The 16,854-nt window shown below is 38.8% G+C and overlaps 1 protein-coding gene across 20 annotated transcripts in view; it reads right to left on the reverse strand.

Moving 5' to 3' along the window:
- LOC129138329 (uncharacterized) overlaps positions 1-5,453 on the reverse strand; it is a 77,589-nt gene extending 72,136 nt beyond the window's left edge. For 9 of the 20 annotated variants that reach the window (XR_010154538.1, XR_010154536.1, XR_010154532.1 and 6 more), the window contains exons 1-2: positions 4,202-5,453; positions 3,853-3,910 (exon numbers count right to left, since the gene is read on the reverse strand). The gene's annotated coding sequence lies outside the window, so the exon portion shown is untranslated. The remainder of the gene's footprint in view (positions 1-3,852; positions 3,911-4,201) is intronic. The other 11 variants (XM_063803700.1, XM_063803701.1, XM_063803699.1 and 8 more) reach the window with 7 other exon arrangements.
- Between the last annotated feature and the right edge of the window lie 11,401 nt (positions 5,454-16,854).

Below are 16,854 nucleotides of genomic sequence, written 5' to 3' on the forward strand. Positions count from 1 at the left end.
AACAGCTTGCCTTGGAAAGTTATGAAATCCCGGAGTTAATGACCACACTTAAATTTTGGTCAAGCAATCTAAACTCTTATCCTCAATTTTCCACAGCAGCTGGATCTATTCTAGAGGTAAATACCTTAGAGAAGAGAATTGACTAGGAGCAAAATACATGCAAATATATGTTATATGACAATTCCTCGCTTTACTATTTTTTAAATGGAAATATATTTTGTCTCAGATGTCACAAATTAGTGAAATACTTTGAGAGAAATATAATTTTAAATATCTCTAAATTCTTATAGATAAATGTCCTCTAATTTGTTTCTGAAATGCCAAATCTAACTTAAGCAATTTATGACCATTATTTTATCAGTGCTTAAATTTAATTTTCCTTCTTCATAGTTAGTACCCACTGTACACATTTCTATATTAATATACATACATATTTAAATTAATGTAACATTAAATCTATAAGCATAACCAAGTTAATTATAACTATGTGATAAAATATGCAAATTATTTTTTAGACAGGAACTCTTTCAAATATCCAACTGAATTATATAAATAAAACATGAATGACAAATTTTTTAGTTGTTTGTCACATATTACAACCATTCTATATGTTATTCATTTTCCAAATATAAAAGAGTTACCATTACTAGATGGAAAATTATATTCAGAAATGCAGACATGTCCTTGATAGGAAAAAGATAGAAACGCACAACGAGCTTCACTCACTAAACCAAATTTCTTAAATTTCAAAAAGACCCATTATTCACAGGTCAAATTTGTCCCTTGATCAGTATACAGAAAACAATAAGGTTTAGTCATAAACAGTAAAGTAGCATGTCTGGAAGGAAAGAGACTAGAAATGAAATAAAATGAGATATGGGCCGTCTAAGGCTACCCCAGTCCTCACTTTCACCCCCCTTCACCTAGACGAGTACATGCTGAACAAGCACCAAAAACAACCAATAAATGAAAGGAAACTCAAAGGTCACTTGGGGTCATGATTTTCACATACCTTTGAATAATGAGAGCATCACATGTCAGCCAGAGGAGAACAAAATGTCACATTCTCCAGCTAAAGGTTGGCCTTGGTCAAAGGTCACAGAAGGGAGGCCAGGAAATAACCTAAGAGGTTAGGCTGGGTGCACAAAGAAAGGTCGCCAAATGTCAATGAAAGCATGCAGCTGTTTGGAGATGAAACAACTGAGGCACCCTTTTGTGCTGACATCGGCTAGAAAAAATGTCTCTGCTGACATTTTTTTTAGCCGGCAGTTTTATAGGACATTGACATTAATGTACCCAACCCCGAATTAGCCTTTTAAAAAGCAACAGTTTGGAAGTTAAGTGCAGCAGTTTCCAAAGAATCATAACTGTGACATTTTTATTCCAGATGATTAATACAGCAATGGACTTCTAACACAAAATTTAGATTTGATCTGAGCTCTTTCATCACGACAATGTGTTAGCAACTAGGCCTCGGGACACAGGTAACAATCAGTAACTAGTATTTTTATGTTTTTAAGAACTATTATTATTCCTTTAACTAAAAGGTATTCAGAAACCTCACCTTATTACAAGGTAGGAAGACATGAGTGATTTCCACATTTCACTGGGCCTAGCTGTTGGCAGCTCTTGATCTAGTAATAAAATCCATTCAAAGGAAAGAGAAAAGACTGAAAAATTTGCAACCCCATTTTAAAGGAATTCATGCAAAATACTTGCAGACTAAATCTTAATCTATCTGAGTATTTCCATCTTAAACATCAGCCCTAAAAGTAACAATTCTTAGAGAAGTGGTGGTAGTGTTCCCAAGTATTCTCAGACATCAAACTCTACAGGAAAGAAGTTTAGAAAAGATAGGCACCTTGAATTATTCATATACTTAACTTACAGTTGATCCTTCCTAGCAGCTTCAGTTTTCTGTGTGTGTGGAGGTCTATTTTATACACACACACCTGATACTCATCCAAGATTAGCAGCTGTTTCCAGACAATATGAGAACATTTCACATCTATAAACATCCTTTACTGATTCACAGGCACAAGACCATATTTTAATTCAAGACATACTTTTCAGTCCTCAGGGTTCTGACAAGTGGCCCCAATTTACAACTTAGGCAGCTCCACTTTTTTCCTAAATCTTTTTCAAACAGTTGAGCCAGCTTCTTAATGTCATCTTTTCCCCAGTTCTACATCCTCTTAAAAAAGAGAACATTGTGGATTTATACAACAAAAATAATAATAATAAAAGTTGGCTGGGTGTGGTGGCTCATGCCTGGAATCCTTGCACTTTGGGAGGCCGAGGCGGGTGGATCACCTGAGGTCAGGTGTTCGAGACCAGCCTGCCCAACCTGATGAAACCCCGTCTCTACTAAAAATACAAAAAATTAGCCGGGCATGGTGGCGGGTGCCTGTAATCCCAGCTATTCAGGAGGCTGAGGCAGAAGAATTGCTTGAACTCGGGAGGCAGAGGTTGCAGTGAGCCAAGATTGCACCACTGCACTCCAGCCTGGGCAACAAGAGTAAAATTCCATCTCAAAAAAAAAAAAAAAAAAAGTTTACACAGAAACAAAACTCTAAAGCTTATTTCACAAACAGGGGCCATCTCTCCCTAAAACCTCTATTCCGGGTGAGTCTCTTTTTTGTTTGTTCCTCCGTAAACTTCCAGGGAGACTGCCAAACAGTCATGCTCACCCTGGGGTGACTGCAGGACTCACCCAGAGGCAAAACTACCTTCCTACCTAATGGGCCCTAGACATATGAAGCCTGTCAGGAGAACATCGTAAATCATGGAGATGGGAAGAGAGGGGGCAGGAGGAGCCACACAAACCCTTTGCACTTAGGAGAAAGAGTTATTTAACACGTCAGGGAAGTGCATTTAATAAATGAAGTCAGTGACTTGAACATGTCATATTCGATCTATATGGAGGTTACTGAACTTTCTTTAAAAAGTCATTTTTATGCTGGTTGCTTTTCTTATGAAATTTTCTACACCTCTAGTGTATAAAATGGATGTGTAAGCAGCTGATTGAGAAATAGCTAAGGTCAAAGTTAATAAGGAAAGCAGAAGGTCTAAAAGCAGGCTGCCTTTTTTTTCCCCTTTGAGTTCAAGAGACTCCATATGATTTGGGCATGACATACTAATGTTTCTGACATCAGGCCTTTTTTTAAATCTGCCTTCAAATAACTGATACTTGGGTGGTAATGAATGTGGAAGATGTCTCATTGCTGGAATTACAAAAACGAACTTTCCTCTTCTGATTTCATTCATGGGCTAGTTTTTATGAGTAAAATGATATCAAAGACTTGGAGGGATGGAATATTGCCTCAAAATGTCAAGACAATATAAGTTACAGAATGTACAAGTTGGAGAAGAAAGAAAAGGGTGGGAACATAGAATTAGGTGTCCCTTTAAAAACAAAGAAGAAAGCAAAATACTCAGCAAGTATATAAACAAGTACAAACTGCACATCTATTTTGGAAAATGTTTTTGTATCTCCAGGCTTTCTGGATCCCTTACATTTAAGTCGTGAGAATCTCTGGGTTATTTTGTCACATAAAAGAGTATAAAACCCCCATCAAATCAACAAATAGGTTTGCTCCCTCAGATGAGATTTAACTGAAACTTGGAACAAAAACAGTGAGGTTCATCAGATAAACATATGCCAAATTTAAGACTTCTATCTGTTCTTAAATGGATGCTATAGATTGTCTGCAAGAACTACTCCCTTCAACTTCAGATGTGATAAAGCTTGATATGATGCTCTTAGACCTTGAAACAGAAACCATATGTGGCAATAAACAAACAAACAAAATCCCTGGATACTGCAAAGGAAAAAAAAAACAGAAAACTTACTCGATTTTAGAAGACTTGAAAAAGTTGTAATTATCTTCCTTGATGTACACGGTGTTCACTGACAGGAAAAAAAAAAGAAATCTCAGCACCTAAAAAGTTATATATTTGCACACTTATGTTCAAATTATTCTCTAAATGGCTTGAAATAATTGCCTCTTCTGCTTTGTATTAACTAAACTTTTTTTTTTTTTTTTTGTCAAGTCATGGTTCTTTTTCTAGTATCTGAAAATGTGCCAAACTAAATGTCAGTGCCTTCATAAGGAAGATTTAGAGTTCCTTTTGGAGCAGATAGAAGCCTCAAATGACAAACACGCTTATCCTGAATGCCCCTCCTGCTGGTGTGACTTACCTCAGAACAAGGTCAAAGAAGCCGCCAGAGAAGATCTACGATTTGTTTGACTTGATATTCCCTGGTATTTCCCTTTGTTATCCCTGTGTCATCGTTCTGTGGCAGAGGGAGAGCAAGGCAAGCGCTTGCTTTCAGGTATATCTGGCTGGTAGCCCTACATACCACAGAGAGCTACTGTGGATTTCACTGTATGAAAAGCCTCCATTTGACTTGAATGCTGTTAAAGCATTGCAGGGGTAAGTTTTGAAATCCTTCCTTAGGTCAAACTCTAGCTGGAAAGTTCGCCCCATCCTCCTCTTGGAAGGACTCTTATATGGCCTTGTAGCTAAACTTGAGCAACCACACACTGCAGCAGAGAGGCTGGCATGGCCCAAGCCAGGTGGGTGGTCCAGGCAAGGCCCAGTCCCCTTGTGTCCATTATTGCTAAGGTGCGTCTAGGAGCACAAGGACAGGAGGAGTCAGACATGTGAGTGTTTTTGCAATCAGTCAACAAACATCCACTGTTTACCGATTACAGGACATTTCTTCTGGGCATTGGGAATATCAAGTGACAAAGTCATGCTTTTAATTTTCAAGGTGTTTAATAGAGAATAAGCCAGGGTTGGAACACTCTACTCCGGAAGTCCCTGCTATTAAATCTGGCTTTGCTTTTGAGTAATCACCCCCTTAAAGACCCAGGGGACAAAAAACTTAGTGAGAAACAATTTCCTCCCTCCCTGACTTACTTTGTCTCTGACTTTGGCCTTTCACAGTGGCACACATGGTTGGGACATCTAAAATACCACTGGAAAATTTAAGGATATAATCTACCTATATTATATGAATAGCACAAATTTATTTTCAATGAATTAGCAGAAGTTCAGAGCCATTCTTTCTTAGGCACTTTCCTATACTCTTGGTGAATTTGTCTAGTATGTGAAAAAAGAGTTTCTCTCAGATTGTTAGTCCCAGCTACAAGGCCTGCCACCATAGAAAAGTTCCTTCTCTGTTCTTTTTCTCCTCTCTTCAGATCCCCTTTCTTGACCTTTCTATCACAGCATCTGAACCTGCCTGCACCTGCTCATTGTCCATTTGAATTGCTTCTCTGCTGGAGGTATTCCTGGGGCCCACTCTGGCCTACTGCCTTTGGGCTTCACCTGACCTAGCTCTGCATTTACAAAGCAAGCCCAACAGATTTCCGCCATACATTTCAAACACCGAGAATGACACTGATTTTGAAACTCAGCTACACTGCATAGAGGAACTCCCTAAATACACCCAATCACCCAATTTAGGGAAGTACGAATTTTCTGACAATGTGAAAGGGAAATGACCTATTTTAAACTAAAGTTTTGAAAATTTCTAATTATTCTCATTCCAAGGGAAAAAAATGAAAAAAAAATCCTAAAGAAAAAGAACAATTCCCTCTTATAACCTATCCCTTAAAGGAATGGACAATACTTGGGTAATGATGTTCAACTTATGCGTAAGAAGACAAAAGGGCATTTTTTTCTGTATGGCTTCATTGCCAGAGACCCTTTGGTAATGTGAGGTTTTTCTAAAGGCATAAGGGACGATTTCTCTATGTAGTTTTGCAAGGTCCCTTTCATTCCTTCTGACATCTTACTTTATCCTTTTCCTTTTTCTCTCCCTAAATGAAATGGATGTCTATGTACATATATATTTTCTGAAATACAAATGTAGAATGGCATGTAAGTACCATAAACCTGAGATTTAATTTAAATGCAATATGTAAGCAAGGCCTGTTAGGTCCTGGGTCCCAGTAAGAAATGGGATTCACCCTTAAAATAGTTTAAGTGAAGATATGTTAATGGTAGCACTCCAAAAAGGTATAGGCAGAGTTTTAGGAGCAAATAAATAATTTACCCAGGGACTAGCAACATTACAACCTCTTGGGCTGAAGGGACAATGAGAAGAAATAATGTTAACAGAACCCAGTGAGAACTGGAAGCACAGAGGAGGGGCCGCCCAGTTGGAGCTGTAGTTTTGGAGAAATGCAGCAGCTGCCCAAGACGTGGTGCTGAAGCCACAGGGCAGCAGAGAAGAAATACCCTGGCTTTACTTCCTTGCAACTCAGTCAGCTCCTGCCAGTACATCCTGTGGCAAAATATCAGCTGTAACCTGTCAGTAAAAAGATTCAGTGGGGTTAGCTTCCTGATACACAGCAGGGAAAACATGGGTTGCAAAGGAATTTGGTATGGAGACTAAGGAATAATTTGCACAAAATTTCCCATTTAAATATGAGAGAATTAGAGTGAATTCAATCATCGGGTTTATAACTAACTTTCAGGAATTTAAAAAATGTGGAAGGATGATGCTATGGATTGAAATATGTCCTCCCTAAATTCATATGTTGAAACTCCAATCCCCAGTATAAAACGCAGCAAGAAGGGGGCCATCAGCAGGCCAGGAAGAGAGCCCTCACAAAAAACGGAATCAGCCAGCACCTTGATCTCGGACTTCCCAGCCTCCAGCATCATGAAAAAATAAAGATTTGTTGTTTAAGTCACCCAGTCTATCATATTTTGTTATGGCAGCCCAAGCAAACCTATGCAGCCGCGTCAAGTATTTTATACATATATTATAAGAGAATACATGCTTTGAGTCATATAGAACAGGATATTAACACCAACTCTAAATTGCTATTTGTAGATTTGGGGAAACACTCCAAACTTCAGTTTTCTAAATTAAATAAGTACAGTATTTTCTTCATTATTGGGCTTTTTTTTTTTTTTTTTTTTTGAGATGGATTTTTGCTCTTGTTGCCCAGGCTGGAGTGCAATGGCACAATCTCGGCTCACTGCAACCTCGGCCAACCGGGTTCAAGCGATTCTCCTGCCTCAGCCTCCCAACTAGCTGGGATTACGGGCATGAACCACCATGCCTTGCTAATTTTGTATTTTTAGTAGAGATGTGGTTTCTCCATGTTAGTCAGGCTGGTCTTGAACTCCCAATCTCAGGTCATCTGCCCGTCTCAGCCTCCTAAAGTGCTGGGATTACAGGCTGAGCCACCCTGCCCAGCATTATTATTGGGCTTTTTAAAAGCATCACATTTCTTCTTGTATATTTTCTTTTTTTAATGAAGTACAGTCTTTACAATAGCCTTTAGGGAAGATTTGCTCCTAAAAACTTAGCTTTTGTTTATCTGATGATGGCTTTATTTCAAGTAGTTTCACCTAGTATATAATTATTTGATAGTCATTTTCTCTTGACTCTTTGAAGACATTTTTCATCATCTTCTGGCTTCCATTGTAGCTGCTTTCATTCCTTTGTAGTTATTTCATATTTGCTTTGTTTTTGGTGAGCTGAAATTTCACTAAGGTGTGTTCAGGTGTGTGTTTTTTTTTTGTTGCTACCTACTTATATTTCACTGAGGTCTTCTGATGTATTCTAGTCTGCCACCAATATTGGGAAGCCTTTAGCCATTTTTTTTCCTATACTGACTTTTCTCCATTCTCTATATTCTCTTGTGAAATTCTAAGCAATAAGCCAGACCTTCTAACTTTACTGTAATGTCCCTTAACCTCTATTTCATGTTTTCCAAATATTTACCCATGTTATATTGAGTCATTTCTTCTGCTGTATTTTCCAGTTGTAAATTCTCTCCTCAGCTGTATCTGATACTCTACCATTGAGTTTTTAATCTCAATAATTATATTTTTTACTACTGTAAGTTCTGTTTTTAAATTTTTTTAGCAATTCTGCATGATCAGTCTCCACAGTCTTATGCCTTCCTCACACATTTGATGCCTTTCTTTTTTTTCTTTTAAAATTTAAAAATTTTAGTAGAGACTTAAAAATTTTTAAATTTTAAAAGAAAAAAAGTAGAGATTTAAAAATTTAGTACAGATTTTAAAATTTTAAAATTTTAAAAGAAAAAACAGTATTCTTACTTTTTATATTCTAGATTCAGTAATTTCCATATCTGAGATCTTAATGCATCTGATTCTTTTCTTTGTATTCTTTGTTGTTTATCCTCTTTCTTGGTCTCAATATGTTATTTTCCATTTCCATTCCATTTCCACAATGGAAATGTTATTTTTGTTGTTGTTGTGAGTTTAGGCTTGATGAAACTTTTTCTGTGAGGCTATTCTGAGTCTTAGATTGAGAGTGTATTCCTCCAAAAATATGTGTATTTTCTTATGGCATTCATCAACTAGCACTACCAGTCAGGGGGTGATATGAATTTGGAGCACAATCCCACATTAGGCCCCGTTTATACTGGTACATTTCCAGTGGGTGTATTTTTTTGTTTTTAAAAATGAGGTAAAATTTACATAACATAAAACTAGCCATTTTAAACTGTACATTCAGTAGCATTTATTACCTTCACAATGTTGTAGAACCATCACCTCTATCTAGTTTAAAAATATTTTCATCACCCCAAAAGGAAATCCCAAACCCACTGATATGGTTTGGCTGTGTCCCCACCCAAATCTCATCTTGAATTGTCATTCCCATAATCCCTATGTGTCATGGAAGCCACCTGGTGGAAGGTAAATTAATCAGGGGAGAAGTTACCCTCATGCTGTTCTTGTCATAGTGAGTGTGTTCTCAGAAGATCTGATGGTTTTATAAGGGGCTTTCCCCACTTTTGCTTGGTACTTCTCCTTGCTGCTACCATGTGAAGAAGGACATGTTTGCTTCCCCTTCTGCCATGATTGTAAGTTTCCTGAGGCCTAGCCAACTGTAAAGAACTGAGCCAATTAAACATCTTTCCTTTATAAATAAACCAGTCTTGGGTATGTCTTTACTAGCAGCTTGAGAATGGACTAATACACACACTAAACAGTTACTTCCCATTACCCAACTACCTATACCCTGGCAAACACAGATGTGCTCTTTCTCTCTTTATAGACATACCTGTTCTATATATGTTATACAAATGGAATCACATAAATTGTGATGTCTGATTTCTAGCTTCTCTCATTTAATATGAGAGAAAGGTTCCCAGGTTCATCCATGTTGTAGCATTATCAGTATTTTATTCCCTTGCATGGCTAAATTCCACTGTACACACATATTACATTTTGCTTGGCCATTCCATTGATTGACATTTGGGTTTTTTATATCTTTTCACTACTGTGAATAGTGATGCTGTGAACATTCATGTTCAAGTCTTTGTTTGAATATCTGTTTTCAGTACTTTTAGGTATACACCTAAGAATGGAACTGTGATCATGTAGTAAATCTATGTTTAACTTTTTAAGGAACCCCAAAACTGTTTTCCACTGTGGATTGTACCATTTTACATACCCACCAGCAATGTATGAGGGTTCCAATCTCTCCACATCCTTGTCAACAGAGGTTATTTTCCATTTTATTTTGTTTATGTATAGCCATTCTAGCAGATGTGAAGTGGTATCTCATTGTGGTTTTGATTTGCATTTCCCTCATAAATAATGATGTTGAGAAACTTTCCACGTGCTTATTGGCCATCTGGATAACTTCTCTGGAGAAATATCCATTTAAGTTGTTTGCTTGTTTTTTTATTTATTTTAAGTTCTGGGATTCATGTGCAGGACCTGCAGGTTTGTTACATAGGTAAATGTGTGCCATGGTGGTTTGCTCCACCTATCAACCCATCACCCAGATATTAAGCCCAGCATGTATTAGCTATTTTTCCTGATGCTCTCCCTCCCCCATCCCTCCTCAACAGGCCCCAGTGTATGTTGTTCTCTATATGTCCATGTGTTCTCATTGTTCAGCTCCCACTTATAAATGAGAACATGTGGTGCTTCGGTGCTTGGTTTTCTGTTCCTGCATTAGCTTGCTGAAGATAATGGCTTCCAGCTCCATCTATGTCCCTGCAAAGGACATGGTCTCCCTCCTTTTTATGGCTGCATAGTATTCCATGGTGTATATGTACAACATTTTCTTTATCCAGTCTATCATTGACATACATTTGGGTTGATTCCATGTCTTTGCTATTGTGAATAGTGCTGCAATGAACATAAGCATGCATGCATCTTTATAATAGAATGATTTATATTCCTTTGGGTATATACCCAGTAATGGGATTGTTGGGTCAAATGATATTTCTGGTTCTAGATCCTTGAGGAATCACCACACTGTCTTCCACAATGGTTGAGCTAATTTACATTCCCACCAACAGTGTGAAAGTGTTTCTATTTCTCCACAGCCTCGCCAGTATCTGTTGTTTCTTCACTTTTTAATAATCACCATTCTGACTGGCATAAGGTGGTATCTCATTGTGGTTTTGATTTGCATTTCTCTAGTGATCAGTGATGTTCAGCTTTTTTTTTCATATGTTTGTGGACCACATAAATATCTTATTTTGAGAAGTGTTTGTTCATGTCCTTTGCCCACTTTTTGATGGATTTGTTTGTTTTTTCTTGTAAATTTGTTTAAGTTTCTTGTAGATTCTGGATACTACAGCTACATCAAATGAATAGATTGCAAAAGTTTTCTCCCATTCTGTAGGTTGTCTGTTCACTCTGATGACAGTTTTGTTGTTGGTGTTGTGCAAAGCTCTTTAGTTTAATTAGATCCCATTTGTCAATTTTTGCTTTTGTTTGCAATTGCTTTTGACATTTTCATCATGAAGTCTTTGCCCATGCCTATGTCCTGAATGATATAGCCTGGATTTTCTTCTAGAGTTTTTATAGTTTGGGGTTTTACATTTAAGTCTTTAATGCATTTTGACTTGATTTTTGTATAAGACGTAAGGAAGGGATCCAGTTTCCATTTTCTGCATGTGACTAGCATCCCAGCTTCATTTATTAAGTAGGCAATCCTTTCCCCATTGCTTGCTTTTGTCAGGTTCACCAAAGCTCAGATGGTTGTAGACACACAGTATTATTTCTGAGTTCTTTATTCTATTGCATTGCTCTATGTTTCTGTTTTTGTGCCAGTACCATGCTGTTTTGGTTAATGTGGCCTTGTAGTGTAGTTGAAGTCAGTTAGCATGATGCTTCCAGCTTTTTTCTTTTTGGTTAGGATTGCCTTGGCTATACAGGCTCTTTTTGGTGCCATATGAATTTTAAAGTAGTTTTTTTCTAATTCTGTGAAAAATGTTGATGGTAATTTAATAGGAATAGCATTGAATCTATAAATTACTTTGGGCAGTATAGTCATTTTCATGATATTGATTCTTCCTATTTACGAACATGGAATGTTTTTCCATTTGTTTGTGTCCTCTCTGATGTCCTTGAGCAGTGGTTTGTAGCTCTCCTTGAAGCGGTCCTTCACTTCTGCTGTTAGCTATATTCCTAGGTATTTTGTTTTCTTTATAGCAATTGTAAATGGGAATTCATGCATGATTTGGCTTTCTGCTGGTCTATTGTTGATGTATAGGAATGTTTATAATTTTTACACATTGATTTTGTATCTTGAGACTTTGCTGAAGTGGCTTATCAACTTTAGAAGCTTTTGGGCAGAGACAATGGGGTTTTCTAGATACAGGATCATGTCATCTGCAAACAGAGACAGTTTGACTTCTACTCTTTCTATTTGAATACTTTTTATTTCTTTCTCTTGCCTGATTGCCCTGGCCAGAACTTCCAATACTATGTTGAATTGGAGTGTTGAGATAGGGCATCCTTGTCTTGTGCTGATTTTGCTTCCAGCTCTTGCCCACTCCGTATAATATTGGCTGTGGGTTTGTCATAAATACCTCTTATTATTTTGAGGTATGTTCCATCAATACCTAGTTTATGGAGAGTTTTTAACATGAAGGAATGCTGAATTTTATTGAAGGTCTTTTCTGTGTATATTGAGATAATCATGAAGTTTTTGTCTTTAGCTCTGTTTATGTCATGAATCGTTTATTGATTTGTGTATATTTAACCAGCCTTGCATCCCAGGGATGAAGCCAACTTGATTGTGGTGGCTAAGCTTTTTGATGTGCTGCTGAATTTGGTTTGCCAGTATTTTACTGAGGATTTTTGCAGTGATGTTCATCGGTGATATTGGCCTGAAGTTTTCTTTTTTTGTTATATCTCTGCCAGGTTGTGGTATCAGGATGATGCTGGCCTCATAAAATGAGTTAGGGAGAAGTCTCTAAAACTTTGGAATAGTTTTAGAAGTCTCAAAACTTTGGAATAGTTTTAGAAGTCTCAAAACTTTGGAATAGTTTTAGAAGAAATGGTACCAGCTCCTCTTTTTACCTCTGGTAGAATTCAGCTGTAAATCCATCTGGTCTTGGGCTTTCTTTTGGTTGGTATGCTTTATTACTGTCTCAGTTTCAGAATTTGTTATTTGTCTATTCACAAATTTAACTCTTTCCTTGTTCGGTCTTGCGAGGGTGCATGTGTCCAGGAACTTACTCATTTCTTCTAGATTTTCCAGTTTGTTTGCATAGAGGTGTTTGTAGTATTCGCTGATGTTTGCTTGTATTTCTGTGGGGTCCATGGTGATATCCCCTTTATCTCTTTTATAGTGTATATTTGATTCTTCTCTCTTTTCTTCTTTGCTAGTCCATCTAGTGATCTGTGTATTTCATTAATTTTTTCAGAAAACCAGCTTCTGGATTTATTGATTTTTTTTGAAAGGTTCTTCTTGTCTCTATCTCCTTCAGTTCTGCTCTGATCTTGGTTATTTCTTGTCTCATGCTAGCTTTGAGGTTTGTTTGCTCTTGGTTCTCTAGTTATTTTAGTTGTGATGTTAGGATGTCAATTTGAGATCTCTCTAGATTTTTTATGTGGACATTTAGTGCTATAAATTTCCCTCTTCACACTACTTTAGCAATGTTCCAGATATTCTGGTATATTGTCTCTGTGTTCCCATTGCTTTCAAAAAACTTCTTGATTTCTGCCTTAATTTCATTATTTACCCAGGAGTAACTCAGGACCAGGTTGTTCGGTTTTCATGTAGTTGTGTGATTTTGAGTGAGTTTCTTAATCTTGAGTTCAAATTTGATTGCACGGTGGTCTGAGAGACCGCTTGTTTTGATTTTAGTTCTTTTGCACTTGCTGAGGAGTGTTTTACTTCCAATTATGTGACTGATTTTAGATTAAGTGCCATGTGGCACCAGTAAAAATGTATATTCTGTTTTTTGGGGGGTGGAGAGTTATGTAGATATCTATCAGACTGACTTGATCCAGAGCTGAGTTGAAGTCCTGAATATCTTTGTTAATTTTCTGTCTCAATGATCTGTCAAACATTAACAGTGAGGTGTTAAACTCTCTCACTATTATTGTGTGGGAGTCTAAGTTTCTTTGTAGGTCTCCAAGAACTTGTTTTATGAATCTGGGTGCTCCTGTGCTGGGCACATATATATTTAGGATAGTTAGCTCTTCTTGTTGAATTGAAACCTTTATCATGTAATGCCTTTCTTTGTCTTATTTGATCTTTGTTCATTTAAAGTCTGTTTTGTCAGAAACTAGGATTGCAACTCCTGCTTTTTCTGCTCTCCATTTGCTTGGTAGATTTTCCTCCATCCCTTTATTTTGAGCCTATGTGTGTTTTTGCATGTGAGATGGCTCTCTTGAATATAGCACACCAATGGGTCTTGACTCCTTATCCAGCTTGCCACTCTGTGTCTTTTAATTGGGGCATTTATCCTATTTACACTTAAGGTTAATATTGTTATGTGTGAATTTGATCCTGTCATCATGATGCGAGGGGTTATTTTGCAGACTTGTTGATGTAGTTGCTTCATAGTGTCATTAGTCTGTGTACTTCAGTGTGTTTTTGTAGTGTCTGGTAACAGTTTGTTCTTTCCATATTTAGTGCTTCCTTCAGAAGCTCTTGCAAGGCAGGCCTGGTGGTAATGAATTTCCTCAGCATTTGCTTGTCTGAAAAGGATTTTATTTCTCCTTCACTTACGAAGCTTAATTTGGCCAGATATGACATTCTGAGTTGGAAATTTTTTCTTTAAGAATGTTGAATATTGACCCCCCAATCTTTTCTGGCTTGCAGGGTTTATGCTGAGAGGTCTGCTATGATTCTGATGGGCTTCCCTTTGTAGGTGACCTGATCTTTCACTCTGGCTTCCCTTAACATTTTTTCCTTCATTTTTACCTTGAAGAATGTGATGATTATGTGTTTGGGGGTTGATCTTCTCATGGAGTATGTTACTGGGGTTCTCTGGATTTCCCGAATTTGAATGTTGGCCTGTATTTCTAGGTTGGGAAAGTTCTCCTGGATGATATCCTGAAGTATGTTTTCCAACTTGGTTCCTCCGTTCTCCCCGTCTCTTTCAGGTACCCCCATCAGTCATAGGTTTAGTCTTTTTACATAATCCTATAGTTCTGGGAGGTTTTGTTTGTTCCTTTGCATTCTTTTTTCTCTAATCTTGTCTGCCTATCTTTATTTCAGCAAGATTGTCTTCAAGCTCTGAAATTCTTTCCTCTGCTTGGTCTATTCAGCTATTGATACTTACAGTTGCATTGTGAAGTTCTCGTGTTGTGTTTTTCAGCTCCATCAGGTCATGTATGCTCCTCTCTATGATGGTTAGTACTGAGTGTCAACTTGATTGGATTGAAGGATGCAAAGTATTGATCCTGGGTGTGTCTGTGAGAGTGTTGCCAAAGGAGATTAACATTTGAGTTAGTGGGCTGGAGAAGGCAGACCCACCCTTAATCTGGTGAGCACAATCTAATCAGCTGCCAGTGAATATAAAGCATGCAGAAAAACCTGAAAAGGCAAGGCTTGCCTAGCTCCCAGCCTACATCTGTCTCTTGTGCTGGATGCTTCCTGCCCTCAAACATCAGACTTCAAGTTCTTTAGTTTTGGGACTTGGACTGGCTCTTCTTGCTCCTCAAGCTTGCAGATAGCCTATTGTGGGACCTTGTGATCATGTAAGTTAATACTTAATAAACTCCCCTATATATATCCTATAATATCATATATATAATCCTATTACGTAATATATGTATGTGTATATATGTGTGTGTGTGTGTATATATATATATATATAAAATAGGATATATATATATCCTATTAGTTCTGTCCCTCTAGGGAACCCTAATACACTCTCTAAACTGGTTATTCTGATTAGCAACTCCTGTAATTTTTATCACAGTTCTTATCTTCTTTACATTGGGTTAGAACATGCTCCTTTAGCTCAGCAAAGTTCATTATTACCCACCTTCTGAAGCCTACTTCTGTCAGTTCATCCATTTCAGCCTCATCCCAGTTCTATGCCCTCGCTGGAGAGGTGTTATGATCACTTGGAGGAGAGAGGCACTCTGGCTTTTAGAGTTTTCAGGATTTTTTTGTTGATTTTTTTCTCATCTTCACGAGTTTAGCTTTAATCTTTGAGGCTGCTGACCTTTGGATGGATTTTTTATGAGGACATTTTGTTGATACTGTTATTATTGCTTTCTGTTTGTTTTTCTTTTAACAGCCAGGCACTCTTCTGTCATGCTGCTGCCATTTGCTGGGGGTCCATTCCATACCCTATTCGCTTGGCTCCCTCCCATCATTCCTGGAGATGTCACCAGTGGAGGCAGAATAGCAAAGAAGGCTGCCTGCTCCTTCATCTGGGAGCTCTGTCCCAGAGGGGCACCAAACTGATGCCAGCGAGAACACTCCTGTATAAGGTGTCTGGTGACTCCTTTTGGGGGATCTCGCCCAGTCAGGAGGCATGGGATCAGGGACCCACTTAACGAAGCAGTTTGGCTGCCTCTTGGTGGAGGAGGTGCGCTGCACTGGGGGGATCTCCGTCTCGTCCAGACTGCCTGGATTCCTCAGAGTCAGCAGGGGAAAAGAATAAGTTCACTGATCCGCAGAGACTGTGGCCACCCCTCCCCCGGGGGCTCTGTGCCAGGGAGATCAGAGTTCTGTCCATAAACCCCTGGCTGGAGTTGTTGAAATTCTCACAGGGAGGCCCTGCCTGATGACGAGGGATGGTTCAAGGTCCAGCCTAAAGAGGCCGTGTTGCCACAATCTGCCACAACAACTGTGCCGCACTGTGGGGAATTCCTCCTGGGTCCAAACCCCACCCCAGCAGGGGAAAATGGCAGATTGGAGCTGCAGTGATGGCAGCCACCCCACCCCCTCATAGCTCAGTCGTCTTAGGCACCAGGCAGCGGCAGTGATGGTGACCACACCCCCGCCCCCAACCCTGGGGAGCTCAGTAGTCTTAGGCAGCAGGCAGCCGAAGTGATGGCGACGGCCTATGCCCCTGGGAGCTCAGTCATCTTAGGTAGTCTCCAGCCAAGCAACCATTGAGAATCTGAACAGCTCTGTTTTTGGGACGCAAGGTCCTGGTGGCGTGGGCTCATGATGGGATCTCCTGATCCGTGGGTTGCACAGATCCATGGAAAAAGTGTGGTTTCCCAGGCAGGGTAGCACAATCACTCACTGTCTGCCTTAGCTGGGGGTGAGAGCTCTCCTTGCTCCATGTGGCCGGGTGGGCCGTCGCTCCACACTGCTTTTCCTGGCTCTTCATGGGATACGCCAACTGCCTAGTCAGTCCCAATGAGAGAAACAGGATACCTCAGTTGCCTCAGTTGTCAGTGCAGGATTCACTTGTTTTTGTTCTTCTTGGTGGAAGCCCCTAACCACAGTTGTTTCTAGTTGGCCATTTTAGTCCCTCCTCATTTTTAAAAAGGAGTTGTTTGTCTTTTGTTGTTGAGTTAAAAGAGTTCTTTATAAATTCTGCCTATAGGCTCTTATTAGATACATGATTTGCGAATATCTGCTCCCATTTTGTAGGTTGTATTGTCACTCTTTGTAGTGTGCTC

This window comes from Pan troglodytes, chromosome 22 (genome assembly GCF_028858775.2).
Source record: "Pan troglodytes isolate AG18354 chromosome 22, NHGRI_mPanTro3-v2.0_pri, whole genome shotgun sequence".
NCBI classification, from domain to species: domain Eukaryota; kingdom Metazoa; phylum Chordata; class Mammalia; order Primates; family Hominidae; genus Pan; species Pan troglodytes.